Source organism: Grampus griseus (assembly GCF_964374135.1).
Source record: "Grampus griseus genome assembly, chromosome: 1".
NCBI lineage: Eukaryota > Metazoa > Chordata > Mammalia > Artiodactyla > Delphinidae > Grampus > Grampus griseus.
Window position 1 is genome coordinate 149334844 of NC_139017.1, and position 13532 is coordinate 149348375.

Below are 13532 nucleotides of genomic sequence, written 5' to 3' on the forward strand. Positions count from 1 at the left end.
CAGGGAATGGTTTCTATAGCTAGGGGCTGTGCTTAGCCAACTGAGATAGGCATACTCTCTGAAGAAGTAATATGAAATGTTCAACATAATTTGTAGCCCCATACAATGGGCTTTACCCTCACCGGAGTATTGGCATGAGAATGAAATCGTGGCAAAGTGCAGGTTTTTCTTTTCTCCAGAGTGACTGAGTCTTAAAGTATCATGGTAACTTTACTGGACCACCTAGCTTCTGTGGTCATGCTTACTCTTCTAACAGTTCCTGGGTATTGGTTCATGATAATGTTGGCCTAATGTGAAATGGGATATTTTCTTTCCTATTTCCTGTCTCTGCCGTCACCTTTCAGAGGATGTAGAGGAGAGGGAGTCCCAGCGTGATGAATCCAGTGGTGGAGCCATGAAAACATTTATTACATTTATTACACAAAACATTTATTACATTTATAACAGAATACAATTCCGTTTTCTTTCAGTGCCTTACCATTTTCGTGTTAATCCTCACACAACTTTTTCTAGTGGATAAAGTCTCCATTTCACATATGAGGAGATAGTGGGGGGCGAGCCCCAGTGGTCCTGTAAGTTGGGGAAGGCCACAGAACGAGTAAGGTGTGCAGGAGGACTCACGGCGGCCTTCGGAGTCCAGCTCCCTCCCCGCGTACTCAGCGCAGCAGGCCTGACGGAGCTGAGCCTCTGCCTTCATTTCCTCCCTTCTCCATGTAGTCCAGGCTCCTGAAATCTTTTGACTTTATTTTCTGATGAGGCTCCTATGAGCTTTTTGCAGGTGGTCTTTTTTTTTTTTTTTTTTTTTGCGGTACGCGGGCCTCTCACTGTTGTGGCCCCTCCCGCCGCGGAGCACAGGCTCCGGACGCGCAGGCTCAGCGGCCATGGCTCACGGGCCTAGCCGCTCCGCGGCATGTGGGATCTTCCCGGACCGGGGCACGAACCCGTGTCCCCTGCATTGGCAGGCGGACTCTCAACCACTGCGCCACCAGGGAAGCCCCACAGGTGGTGTTCTTTTGAGGTCTTACCCAGCCCTAGTGAAAGGCTGAGGTGATGCCACTCTACCTGGAAGAGCTTGCTGCCTTGGGGATGGCGAGCCTCGTGTCACCTGTTCTTGCCTTTTCACCCTCCTGGCTGCTCCTCTGAGGGAAGAGCTCCCCTTCTCCCCTCGTTCCTGGGCTCCACTTGCCAGGGCCCACCCGCGCCTTGTGACCATTAGGTACCTCCCCTTTCGCAGGGCAGTGGATCCTGGCTGTGCTTCTGACCCAGGCTTCTCGAAGCCTCGCTCAGCCATACAGGATGAGCTCTGCTGGGCATGGCTTGCCCTGGTCTGATCTCAAGTTCTGGGCCCCAAGCTGAGACACCAGCAGGCCCGTCCCTGCCTTGCGTTCCTTCGGGAGTAGTATTTGCTCAGCTGCAGAGCTTCTGCCCCAGTGGAACTGTCCCCCAGGTTGTCTTTCAAGACATTTATCAGAGAAGAAAATGATGACAGCCTTTGCTCTCCCTGGGGCTTACCCATGTGTTAGTGTTAATAAGCCTTAGCTGTACCAAATCCAACAGCTCATGCCTGTGGACCTCAAGTGGTCCCATTCACAGCCCCCTTTGTAAAAACAGCTTTATTGCGGTACAGTTTGCATGCCATAAAATTCAGCAGTCTAAAATGTAAATATAATGATAGTGGAGCTGTGCAACTATCACCACAACTAGTTTTAGAATATTTCTATCACCCCCAAAAGATCTGTTGTGCCCAATTACAGTTCATCTCCATCTCAGCCCCAGGAAACCTCTAATCTACTTTGTGTCTCTGCAGAGCTGCTTTTTCTGGACATTTCGTATAAACGGAATCGTACAATTCATAGTCTTCTGCATCTGGCTTCTTTGAATAAGCATAAGGTTTTTGAAATTCATCCATGCTATAGCCTGTATCAGTAGTCTGTTTCTTTTTATTGATGAACAGTATTCCAGTGTATGCAGAGTCCACATTTGGTTTATCCATTCACCAGCTGATGGCTATTTGGGCTGTTTCCGCCTTTTGGCTCTTATGAATAATGCTGCTGTGAACATGCATGCACACGTCTTTCTGTGGACACATGTTTTCATTTCTCTTGAGTAGATACTTAGGACAGGGAATTGCTGGGGTCATAGGATAAGTTTATGTCTAACTTTTTAAGAAACGACGCAACTGTTTTCCCAAGTGGTCGCACCATTTTACGTTACTATCCGCAATGTATGAAGGGTCCTGTTCCTCCACATCCTCGCCAATATGTTCCCTTGTAACTTAAAGGTTGGCTCGGACACATACTGAAAGCCTGCCACTCTGCCTGTTCCTTTTCGGGGCATTGTACCCTTACTGGACTGCAGATTCATTCATTCAGGCATTTCTGCTCCCCCAAAGTCAGTCTAAAATGACCACAGAAAATATAACTTTACAATATTCATATTCTTGCTCCCCTAACTAGTAGCGGATTCTTTTTTAGTTTTTTTTCTCTTTATGAGACATACTTTTTCTCCTGTCTCTTCCTCTTCTTATAAGGACATCAATTAGGGGGGCCCCATCCATAGGCTCTTAGTTAACCTTAATTATCTCTTTAAAGGCTGTCTCTCCAAATACAGTCACGTTGGGGGATAGGGCTTCAACATATGCATTTTAGGGGGACAGAATTTTGTCTATACCACCATGAACCACAGCTGTAGGCTGGAAGGGTTATATTTCTCAGCTTGGGGCTCCATAAAGGCTGAGAACCCCCAATCTAGTAGATTCCTTTGTGCCTTACTGAAAGGCTGAATAGAGACATAGACTTAGGTCTTAATGGAAAAAAAGGAATAAAAGTACTGACAGACACAGTTTTGGCAGGGAACCACTCATTTTTTAAATTCCAGAGCCATTGCCTATTGGCAGCATGATTAATTTTTTTCTTGACTATACAGCATTAAACTGTGAAATTATTCCTCAGTTACATGTTGTTCATAACCCCAAATCTTCTAACCATGCTTCTAAAATCTGACTTTAGAGCTAAAGCATTGAGGAGAGGTATTCTGCCCTGAATAGGGTCAGGAAAAGCTGGATTCCTGGAGGACTCAGACAATGGGGCAGACACAGCAGGGAGTCTCACTATTTTGCCTTTGGCGGGAGGCAAATATGGAGTTTGTCACTTATGCTTTGAGTCTCACAGCATGTAGTCCCCCTACGACCTAGTCCCTGAACATTGCACATTCTCAACAAATCCATTGCACTGGAGGCCTCTCTTTTATTTGCAAATGTTATGATTTATGAGTTTGATATCACTGGTGTGACAGCCTGGTGTTTCCTGAACTGCCTGGTCCCCCTCTCTTGTTCACGCTCAGGCAGGAGCATCAGTCAGTCGGCTGGGGAGCTGCAGGAGGACGGTGCTCACTTCTTTGCCTGCATCTGCTTCCTCCCCTGGCTGGCAGGCCGGTACCTCCTGAGGCTAAGAGAGGAAGGAAGGAAGGCAGCTGGGAGGTGGGAGAACTTGGGGGTCACATCCCTCTCCTGGGGTGGCTATTTGCCTCACTTGGTGGTAGCAGCAGGTGGCAGCTAGAACCAGCTGGAGCCTTTGGATAGCAGAGTTGCAGGACCAGGGAAGGTAATCATTCTCATGCTGTCCCTGCCAGGCCCTGTCCTGAACTCCCTGTCTGATTTTTGGTTTTGCCCTATCTCTTTCTCTCTCCTTTTCCACTTTAGTCAACTCACCCTAGTTTACATACTCCATCTGCCCAAACTCCCTCTTTCCATTCCTCAGCTCACCTACTTCCTTGCTCCTTGGGTTCTAAACAGGTAGGCTGTGAGGGGTTTTAAAGTTGTAAACTTTGGAGATAAGTTTAGCACTGTGGTCGTATTTGTTTGCAAGGGCTGGAACAAGGTGCCACAAACTGGGTGGCTTAGCTTATTAGAACAAAAATGTATTGTCTCCTAGTCTGGAGGCTGGAAGTCTGAAATCAAGGTGTTGGCAGGGCCATACTCTTGCTGAGGGTGCTAGGGAGGGATCTGTTCCTGGCCTCACTCCTAGCTTCTGGTAATTCCTTGGCTTGTGGCAGTGTAACTCTAGGCTTCACATGGTGTTCTCTCTGTGTGCGTGTCTGTTCAAATTTCCCCTTTTTATTTAAAAATAAAAAGAATTTAATTTTTTTTAAATTGAAGTATAGTTGATTTACAATGTGTTAGTTTTAAGTGTACAGCAACGTGATTCAGTTACACACACACACACACACACACACACACACACACACGTATTTCAGATTTTTTTCACTTATAAATTATTACAAAATATTGAGTATAGTTTCCTGTGCTATATGGTAGGTCCTTGTTGGTTATCTATTTTTTTTTTTTTTTTTTTGTGGTACGCGGGCCTCTCACTGTTGTGGCCTCTCCCATTGCGGAGCACAGGCTCCGGATGTGCAGGTTCAGCGACCATGGCTCACAGGCCCAGCCACCCCGCGGCATGTGGGATCTTCCCGGATCGGGGCATGAACCCATATCCCCTGCATCGGCAGGCGGACTCTCAACCACTGCGCCACCAGGGAAGCCCTGGTTATCTATTTTATACGTACTGGTGTGTTTATGTTAATCCCAGACTCCTAATTTATTCCCTCCCCCTTTCCCCTTTGGTAATCATAAATTTGTTTTCTATGTCTGTGAGTCTATTTCTGTTTTGTAAATAAGTTCATTTGTATCATTTTTCTAGATTCCACATATAAGTGATATCATATGATATTTGACTTTCTCTGTCTGGCTTACTTTACTTAGTATGATAAGTAAACATGGTCCATCCGTGTTGCTGCAAATGGCATTATTTCATCCTTTTTTATGGCTGAGTAATATTCTACTGTATGTGTATATGTGTATATATATCTATATATCTATATCTCACAGCCTTTTATCCATTCATCTGTTGATGCACATTTAGGTTGCTTCCTTGTCTTGGCTATTGTAAATAGTAAATTTCCCCTTTTTTTTATAACAACACCAGTCATATTGGATTAGAGGCTCACTCTTCTCCAGCATAATCTCATCTTAATTTAACAAGCTACATCGTCAGTGACCCTATATTCATAGCAGTAGTTTTGACTTACTATGAGAAATAACTTTAGATAGAGTCTGAGTCAGGGTTTCTAAGAATATGCTTGTAAATAAATACTGTACCATACATTTTTTTAAAAATTTATTTATTTTTGGCTGTGTTGGGTCTTTGTTGCTGTGCGTGGGCTTTCTCTAGTTGCAGCGAGCAGGGGCTACTCTTCATTGCAGTATGCGGGCTTCTCATTGCAGTGGGTTCTCTTGTTGCGGAGCACGGGTTCTAGGCACGCGGGCTTCAGTAGTTGTGGCACGTGAGCTCTAGAGTGCAGGCTCAGTAGTTGTGGTGCATGGGCTTAGTTGCTCTGTGGCATGTGGGATCTTCCCGGGCCAGGGCTTGAACCTGTGTCCCCTGCGTTGTCAGGCGGATTCTTAACCACTGCGCCACCACGGAAGTCCCTGTACCATGCATTGTTATATCATGCTTACTTTTAAGATAGCAAGAGATGGAAATGACATCTTCTTTACATGAGGAAGCAAAGAAAGGGGCAGTGACATTTGCATGTGTGACTTCTTGTAGGCAGAATTAGAACAGACCAGAGGTTGAGCAATCCTTTGACGGCCTGTTTTCGGGTAGCATTCTGGAAAGAGCGAGCCCAGCAAGTCAGGGTAAGAATCGAGAGCTCCAAGTTCGGTTTCTGGCCTTGAATGCCGCTGCCTGAGCCAATTGTTCATTCTCTCCCAGGCTTAGAGTGCTCCATCTCGGGAGATGGAATAATGCTGCCTTGGAGAGGAGTGTTAGGAGTGAATGGATTATGTGTTTAGGAGATCCTCTGATGAAAGGCACTGTAAGGGTAGCAGTAACTTTCAATTACCACTTGGGATAGACACGAAAAATGATCTTCCCTTTTGCATTCATCTCCATGGGTCATAGCTGCAATCACAGGTGTGGAGGTGAGCGTTGTTGATGTGGAGGTGACCTCAGAGGCAGATCAAAGAGAAAATCAATCTGGTGGGTGAATTCATGGGTCTTGAAGTAAATTTCTGAGCGTGGTACATGCTGTTCAGATTCTGGCCTGAGGACTGTTCACCCTGCTGTGAGAGCTGACCAGGTGTGCTCCCACTCCTGGACTGTTCTGTGCACTCTTCGCCCCTTCGTAAGTCCTTGATCTCTGAACATGGCCTTGCCAGTTCATCAGCTCCCGATGGATCTGTCCTTCGGAAGCATGACTCCCAGTGGACATCTGCCATCACAGAATCTCTGGATGTGCTCCCTAGCAAGACGAGCAGCCCAAGGCTCCCGGTCTGCCTTATCGCTGCTTAGAGGACCTCTGCCTTCAATCTTGACTCACTTGGTCTAAAGAAATGTCCCCTGAGAACAGTATTGGCACTATTCTTTCTTTTCTAGCAATGGCTAGCAGCAGAATCCACCTGTGCTGTGCTCGGGTAGAGACATTGTACCTAAGACCAACTGAAGGAACTATTTATAAAAAAATTTATAAATTGATTTTTCTTAGTTCCAAAGAAAGAAAGTAATTTGAGTCACTCAACAATTGTGTGATGAGAGTGACCAGAAAATTCAAGAACCAAATGACCAGATTGATTCATTCAGTCTCAGTATCTACCAAAGGCCCAATACTTGCTACCATAGGAGCTGATCTAGAAATATTGCAGTGGGCATTGTTGTGTTGGGGAGCGACTTGGACAAAATTCATTTCTGTTTACTCACTTGCCTCAGGTCAGGTTCTCTGGGGAACCAGAGATTCTGGTTTAGAGTAGACTCTGCAATGGAGATTGGCAGGCAGGAGGTTTATTTAGGAAAGTTCTCTGGATCAGCATCGGTGGGGGGAGTTAGGGAAGCAGGACCGGGTGGAGGGGAAGCTGAGCTGTGATGTGGTCACAAAGAAGGTCTCAGCTGATCCCACAGGAGGCTTGGGAGCTGGGATGGACCCTCAGAATTGTCCCAAATTGATGCAAGGGGACCAGCCTTTATACAGCTGTATCCAGCAGTCCCTGGACCCATGGACTGCCCTCAGGAAGGGGATGTGGCCTGGGGGGAGGCAGCTCTTTTCAGTCCAGAGCAGTTCCCAGAAATGGACTCAGCTGAGAGCCCTCAGCAGGGGGGAGGAATGTGGCCTCCATCCTGAGGGGTGGGCTGTGTGGGGATAAGGGCAATGCAGCAGAGCATCCACTACCCCCGTCAACCAATTTGTGCCAAGCCAAACATTGTACTAAACACAAAGGCTATGGTGCATAATATAGGTACAGCCTCTGCTTTCACAGAGCTTTCTGTCCTGTGGAAGGCCAACAAGTAAACAGGCAATTACGATACAGACCTTACCGTCCTGTGGGCTTCCATGGTGGGGGAGCCAGGAAGGCTTCCTGGAGGAAGTCACATCTAAGATGAGATCTGAAGACTAAGGAGCTGGTTGTATTGAGAGGGGCATGAAAGGAGTATCCCAAGCAGAGAGCACAGTATGCAGGACATCCCAAGGGCCAGAGAGGGAGAGCATCACATGTTTGAAGAATGAATAAGGTTGAGAATGGCCAAGGGTACAGTCTGTGTGGGGTTGGGGAGGGGGTGGTTATGGCTGGAGGGGTGAGCTGGGGCCTGAAACCACTGAGTGGACAGCTGGCCTAGAGCAAGGGTTTGAATGAGAAGGGAAGGGATTGGGAAGGAACGGAAGGGAGGAGAAACCAGAGCTCATAGGATGGGCACAGAGAGCCAGAGGCAGTAACTGAGCCAGGGAATAGGAGGAAAACCAGGTGACATCTACTGCCCCTTCCTGTTATAAATCCTGCTATGTTTGTGTTCGCCTGAGCCCTTTGGGAATCTTATACAACCAGTAGATATCAGCCTTTCTTTTTTCTTGGGCCTTTGACTTTTTTCCAATCCCCCCACCCCCACTGCTGTCTCATTCTAGCCTAAGGAAATCCCCTGTTCACTTCTCAAGCTGCTACTCCCAGCCACTCTTGTCTTTACCGCCCGTTTCCTTGAAGACCCTCATTTTCGGTCTGCTCCCCGACCTCGCACGCCCTCATGCCTGTTACATAATTTAGTTTCCACCTCCTTATTACCGAATCTCCTTCAGGTGGCATGGGTGACCCTTTTCAATGACCTTCTCTGCCGTTGTCTTCTGGATTTTCCTACAGAATTCCATGCGTGTGACCCCCTTTTCTTGGAGTGTTCTTTTTCAGGGTTTCTGGAACCTGGGGTCTCTTGATTCTCTTCCTGATTTCCCCATTTTCTTCTCTTTGCCACCCACACTGCCTCCTCCGCTTCCTACTCTTACTTCTCTGGAAGTAGGAGGTCCCTGTGATTTTTGCCTTCTCTTTCTTCTCTCTTTTCTAGCCATTTTATTCACTCCCATGGCTTCAGTTGACCTTTCCACATGGTTGTCCCTTGCCCCCAACACCAGATTGGCATTTCTAAGGGATGCTGATTGGTCTACCTAGTTGTCTCCTCAGCACCCCAAACCCCAGGTTCTATCATCCTTCATCTTTCATCCACGCTGATGCTTCTTCCTGCCTTTTGATTTCTGTGAATCCCATTCTTCCTACTCATCCTAGTTGGAAAATTTGAAGTTTTGACAAATCCTTCTTTCTCTGCTCCCTCTGTGCCCTCCCCCGCCCCACTGCCCCATAGCCTGTCAGTTTCCAAGGATTATCAGACTCTTCCTTTGCATTTTGGTCTTTTGGAAATGTCCACATCTTTTCAACGTTGGATGGTGAGACAAGTCATTTAACTTCTAGTCCTTAATTTCCTCATCTATAGAATGGGGATAATGGTTGGCTTGTTTATCTCATTGGGGTTCTTACATTTATGATATATGATATATGTAAATGTGGCTGGTGACTTATAAAATACCATACAAGTATTTGTTGTGGTGTTCTTGATGCTAAAGCATCCTACTTTAGGCCTTCATTATCTAGACTAGAGAACTGGCTTCCTAACTGATTTCCCCAACTCCAAACACATACTCTGCTTCCAATCCATCCTACACAGTAATGTGTAATCTCTCAAAATAATCGTTCTGTAGAGAAGCTCTGCTCCTGTCATTCCTATGCCCCCAAACCTTCACTGGATCGCTACTGTCTAGTAAAATACGAGTTCCTTTCACTGGCATTTAAGAGTCTACATGGTATAATGTTGTCTTAGACTTATAAGATGGCCCCCAATGACCCCCACCTCCTCTTATCCCTTAGGCTGGCTGGACCTAGAACAGGGCAAAACTGATGGGTTATCACTTCCATTATTATTAGGTTACAAAAGATTATAGCTTCTGTCTTACCAGAAGCTCTCTTGCTGCCTTTGATGAAGCCAGCTGCCATGTTAGAGAGGCCCGTGTGGCAAGGGAATGAGGGTGACCTCTGGCTCTAGCCCACGAGGAACTGAGTCCCTTAGTCCAGCAGCCCACGAGGTATTGGATCCTGCCAAGGCTGTGAGTGCCAACAACCGCTGAGCGAGCTTGGAAGCAGATCCCGCCCCAGTTGAGCCTTGAGAAGACCATGGCCCCAGCAGATGCTTTGATGGTGGCCTTGTGAGAGACCCAGGGCCAAGACCTTGACTGCAGCCTGAAGAGCCCTGAAGCTGGTATAGAAGACCCAGCTAAGCCGTGTCTGGATTCTTGACCCACAGAAATGGAAAAAAATAAATGTGTGTTGTAAACTTCTCAATTTGGGGGGTGATTTCTTATTACTACTTAGTAAGTAAGTACTACTTACTACTAATGTATGCTCTAATCTCTTTGTCCCTTACCAAGGCTTCATACTTCTTTGGAACTAAATTCCGTGCTGTTTCCAAACCACACTGTGTGCTTTCTTGCCTCCATGATTTTTCTGTGGTCTTTACTTTGCTTAGAAGACTTTCATCTGTCCTCTTCACCTGGAAAATTCTTGTTCATCTTTTTGCCTTCAGCCCTTGGACACTTGCATATAATAATGTTTCAGTAAATATTTATACATTTTAATTGTTGAAAAGGATTTCTAAAATAACAATTATTATTTGGAAGAACCCACTTAGAGACAGAGTGCTTAGAGGTACTCAAAATTTTTTTAAAACTTAATTCAATAAATATTTATTTAGAATCTGCCTGGGCCAGGTTCTGTGGATATGAAGATGTCAAGAACCAGAATGCTTGGTTCAGAACATGGAATACTGCTTTCGCATACATTCAACCCTTCACCTAATTAATTCCTATTTATCTTTTGGATCTCATCTGTTACGTGCCACCCTTTCAAGGCAGCTTTCTCTGATTCTCAAAATAGATCAGGTCTACTTGTTAGATGCATTCATTGATTTGGAAACATGCCCCACTGTTGTAATTATATAATTAATTGTGTGAGCAGAAGTTTAACATCCATCATCCCTACTAGACTGTGGGCTCCTGGAAGCCAGGGACCCTCGCTCTCCTCGTTCATCCTTGAATTCTTATGACTGGTCCAATGCCTTGCCTCTAATAGGAGGCCAATAAATACCTGCTGAATCAGTGTCGACCCAGTTTGCCCCTGGACCCCAGAAGATCACCTCCTGGGTGGGGCCGCTGCAGTGGCAGTCCAGCATGACGGCAAGAGCCATGACATAGGTCTTGGTTACTGGGTGCAGTGGGAGGATAGCAGAGCAGGGGTAGGAAAGACATCAGAGAGGAAATGGTCATTGAGCTGGGTGGACTCAGTGAGAGGTAGGGCTTTCCTGAATGAAAACGAAGGCAAGATGGACCCTGGTGGATTAGAACAGAATTTCCCAGTGCAGTGTGGGCTGTTGTATCCCAGGGTGACTGGAAGAGGCACGGGTCTGCCCACTTATTGACCTTTGTCTATTTATCCCCATGTACCCTCAAACATTATTATTTTCTGGGTGTGCCTTGACGTGAAAAAGTTTGGGAGGCACTGGATCAGCTTCAGATGAAGCAGGGCAGGTAGGATGGGATTTGGCAAAGGTGAGTCTGGAGAAGAGGTTGTGAGTGGATTGCAAAGGGCTTCCATGCTCTGCTAAATAAGTTTGGCTTTTGCCCTGTAGGAAGTGGTGAGCCATTAGTAGTTGGACCATCTCTCCTCCAGTCTCCTCCTCAATCCTGTTGAGATTATTCCTAGACTTTATATACATGTTTATAGATTTCAAACTAATGAATAACTGTTATAAGAAGTTCTACCTCGTAATTCTCAGGGGCACAACACCCAACATCCTGTGCTGTGGCAGTTTTCAGTGTTGTGTGATGACACGTTGGTACATTGGATCAGCTGGGATTGCATTACAGATAATTTACTGCAACTAGTAAAACATTGGTGCTTTCAGAATACTCACTAATTATTTAGAGGCTTTATTTTTTGGAGCAGTTTTAGGTTTATAACAAAATTGAGAGGAAGGTACAGAGATATATCAATACTACATACTCCCTGCCTCCGTTATAAACTTCCCCCACCAGAGAGGTACATTTGTTGCCAAGGATGAACCTACATTGGCACGTCTAATCACCCAAAGTCTGCGGTTGATCTTAGGGTTCACTCTTGGTGTTATACATGCTGTGGATTTGGACAAATATCTCATGACGTATATCCATCATTATATTACCATCCAAAGTGTTTGCAGTGCCCTGAGAATCCTCTGTGCCCTACCTATTCATCTCCCCTCCCCTGACTCCTGGCAGCCACTGATCTTTTCACTGCCTCCATAGTTTTGCCTTTTCCAGGAAGAATGTCATATTGTTGGAATCATACAGTACGTAGCTTTTTCAGATTGGCTTCTCTCACCTACTAATATGCATTTAATGTTCCTCCATGTCTTTTCATGACTTGACAGCTCTTTTTTTTTTCTTTTTAGCTCTGAAAAACATTCCATTGTTCGGCCGTACCACAGTTTATCCATTCACCTACTGAAGGACATCTTGTTTACTTCCACGTTTTGGCAATCACAAATAAAGCTACTGTAAACAGCTATGTGCAGGTCTTAGTGTGGAAATCACTAACTTTTAAAAATTAAATCAGGTTTATAATTTTTCCTAGATCAAACCTGTGTTCGTTTCCTAGGGCTGCAGTAATGAAGTATCACAAACTGGGTAGCTTAGAACAACAGAAGTTTATTGTTTCACAGTTCTGGAGGCTGAAAGTCCAAGATCAAGGTGTCAGGAGGGCCCTGCTCCCTCTGAAGTCTGTAGAGTAGTATTCCATTGTATATAAAGACCACATCTCTTTTTTTTTTTGGCTGCACCGTACGGCTTGTCGGATCTTAGTTCCCCAACCAGGGATTGAACCTGCACCCTTGGCAGCGGAAGTGCAGAGTCCTAACCACTGGACCACCAGGAAATTCCCTATACCACATCTTTATCCATTCATCTGCCGATGGACATTTAATTTGTTTCCATGTTTTGGCTATTGTAAATAGCACTGCTATGAACATTGAGGTGCATGTATCTTTTCAGATTAGAGTTTCCTCTGGATATATGCCCAGCAGTGGGATTGCCTGATCGTATGGCAACTCTATTTTTAGTTTTTTAAGAAATCTCCGTACTGTTCACAGTGGCTACACTAATTTACGTTCCCACCAACAATGTAGGAGGGTTCCATTTTCTCCACACCCTCTATAGCATTTATTATTTGTAGACTTTTTGATGATGGCCATTCTGACTGTTGTGAGGTGATACCTCACTGTAGTTTTGATTTGCATTTCTCTGATAATTAGTGATGTTGAGCATCTATTCATGTGCCTGTTGGCCATCTGTATCAACACTTCTTTTGAGGGACACCATTCAATCCGTAGGAACAAAATTTTTTTTTTTTTAAGATGTTGGGGGTAGGAGTTTATTAATTAATTAATTTGTTTTTGCTGTGTTGGGTCTTCGTTTCTGTGCGAGGGCTTTCTCTAGTTGTGGCAAGCGGGGGCCACTCTTCATCGCGGTGCGCGGGCCTCTCACTATCGCAGCCTCTCTTGCTGCGGAGCACAGGCTCCAGACGCGCAGGCTCAGTAGTTATGGCTCACGGGCCTAGTTGCTCCGCGGCATGTGGGATCCTCCCAGACCAGGGCTCGAACCCGTGTCCCCTGCATTAGCAGGCAGATTCTCAACCACTGCGCCACCAGGGAAGCCCCATAGAAACAAAATTTTTACCCCCTTGCATTTTAATATTCTTTCTTGAGTCAGAATAAACTGGTAGAGTTTTGCCCTTCACCTGTAGTCATAGTATGTCAGAATCTGAATACGTCCATGAGAGTGTTATGCTTGTGAATCTGAATCCATCAGGCAGACAAAAAAGTTTGAGAACTACTGCTGCTCTATAACCTCATCTCATTGGTTATCCCCTTAAATCTCAAAGACTTTTTGCTTCTCTTTCATTCTGAGGAAGCTGGCCCTTTAAGACTAGGCCACACTAATGAATTGGTCATCAGCTGGGGTGATTTTTGCCCCACAGGGGACATTTTGCAATGTTTAGAGGCATTTTTGGCTGTGATAACCGGTGTGTGGGGTGAGGGTGCTATTGGCATCTAAGTAGTTGGTAGATGCCAGGGATA

The 13532-nt window shown here is 45.6% G+C and overlaps 1 long non-coding RNA gene across 1 annotated transcript in view; it reads left to right on the forward strand.

Annotated features, from left to right (window-relative positions):
* The window catches only part of LOC309829883, a 169514-nt gene that overhangs the window by 40612 nt on the left and 115370 nt on the right, over positions 1 to 13532 (forward strand). The window lies entirely within an intron of this gene.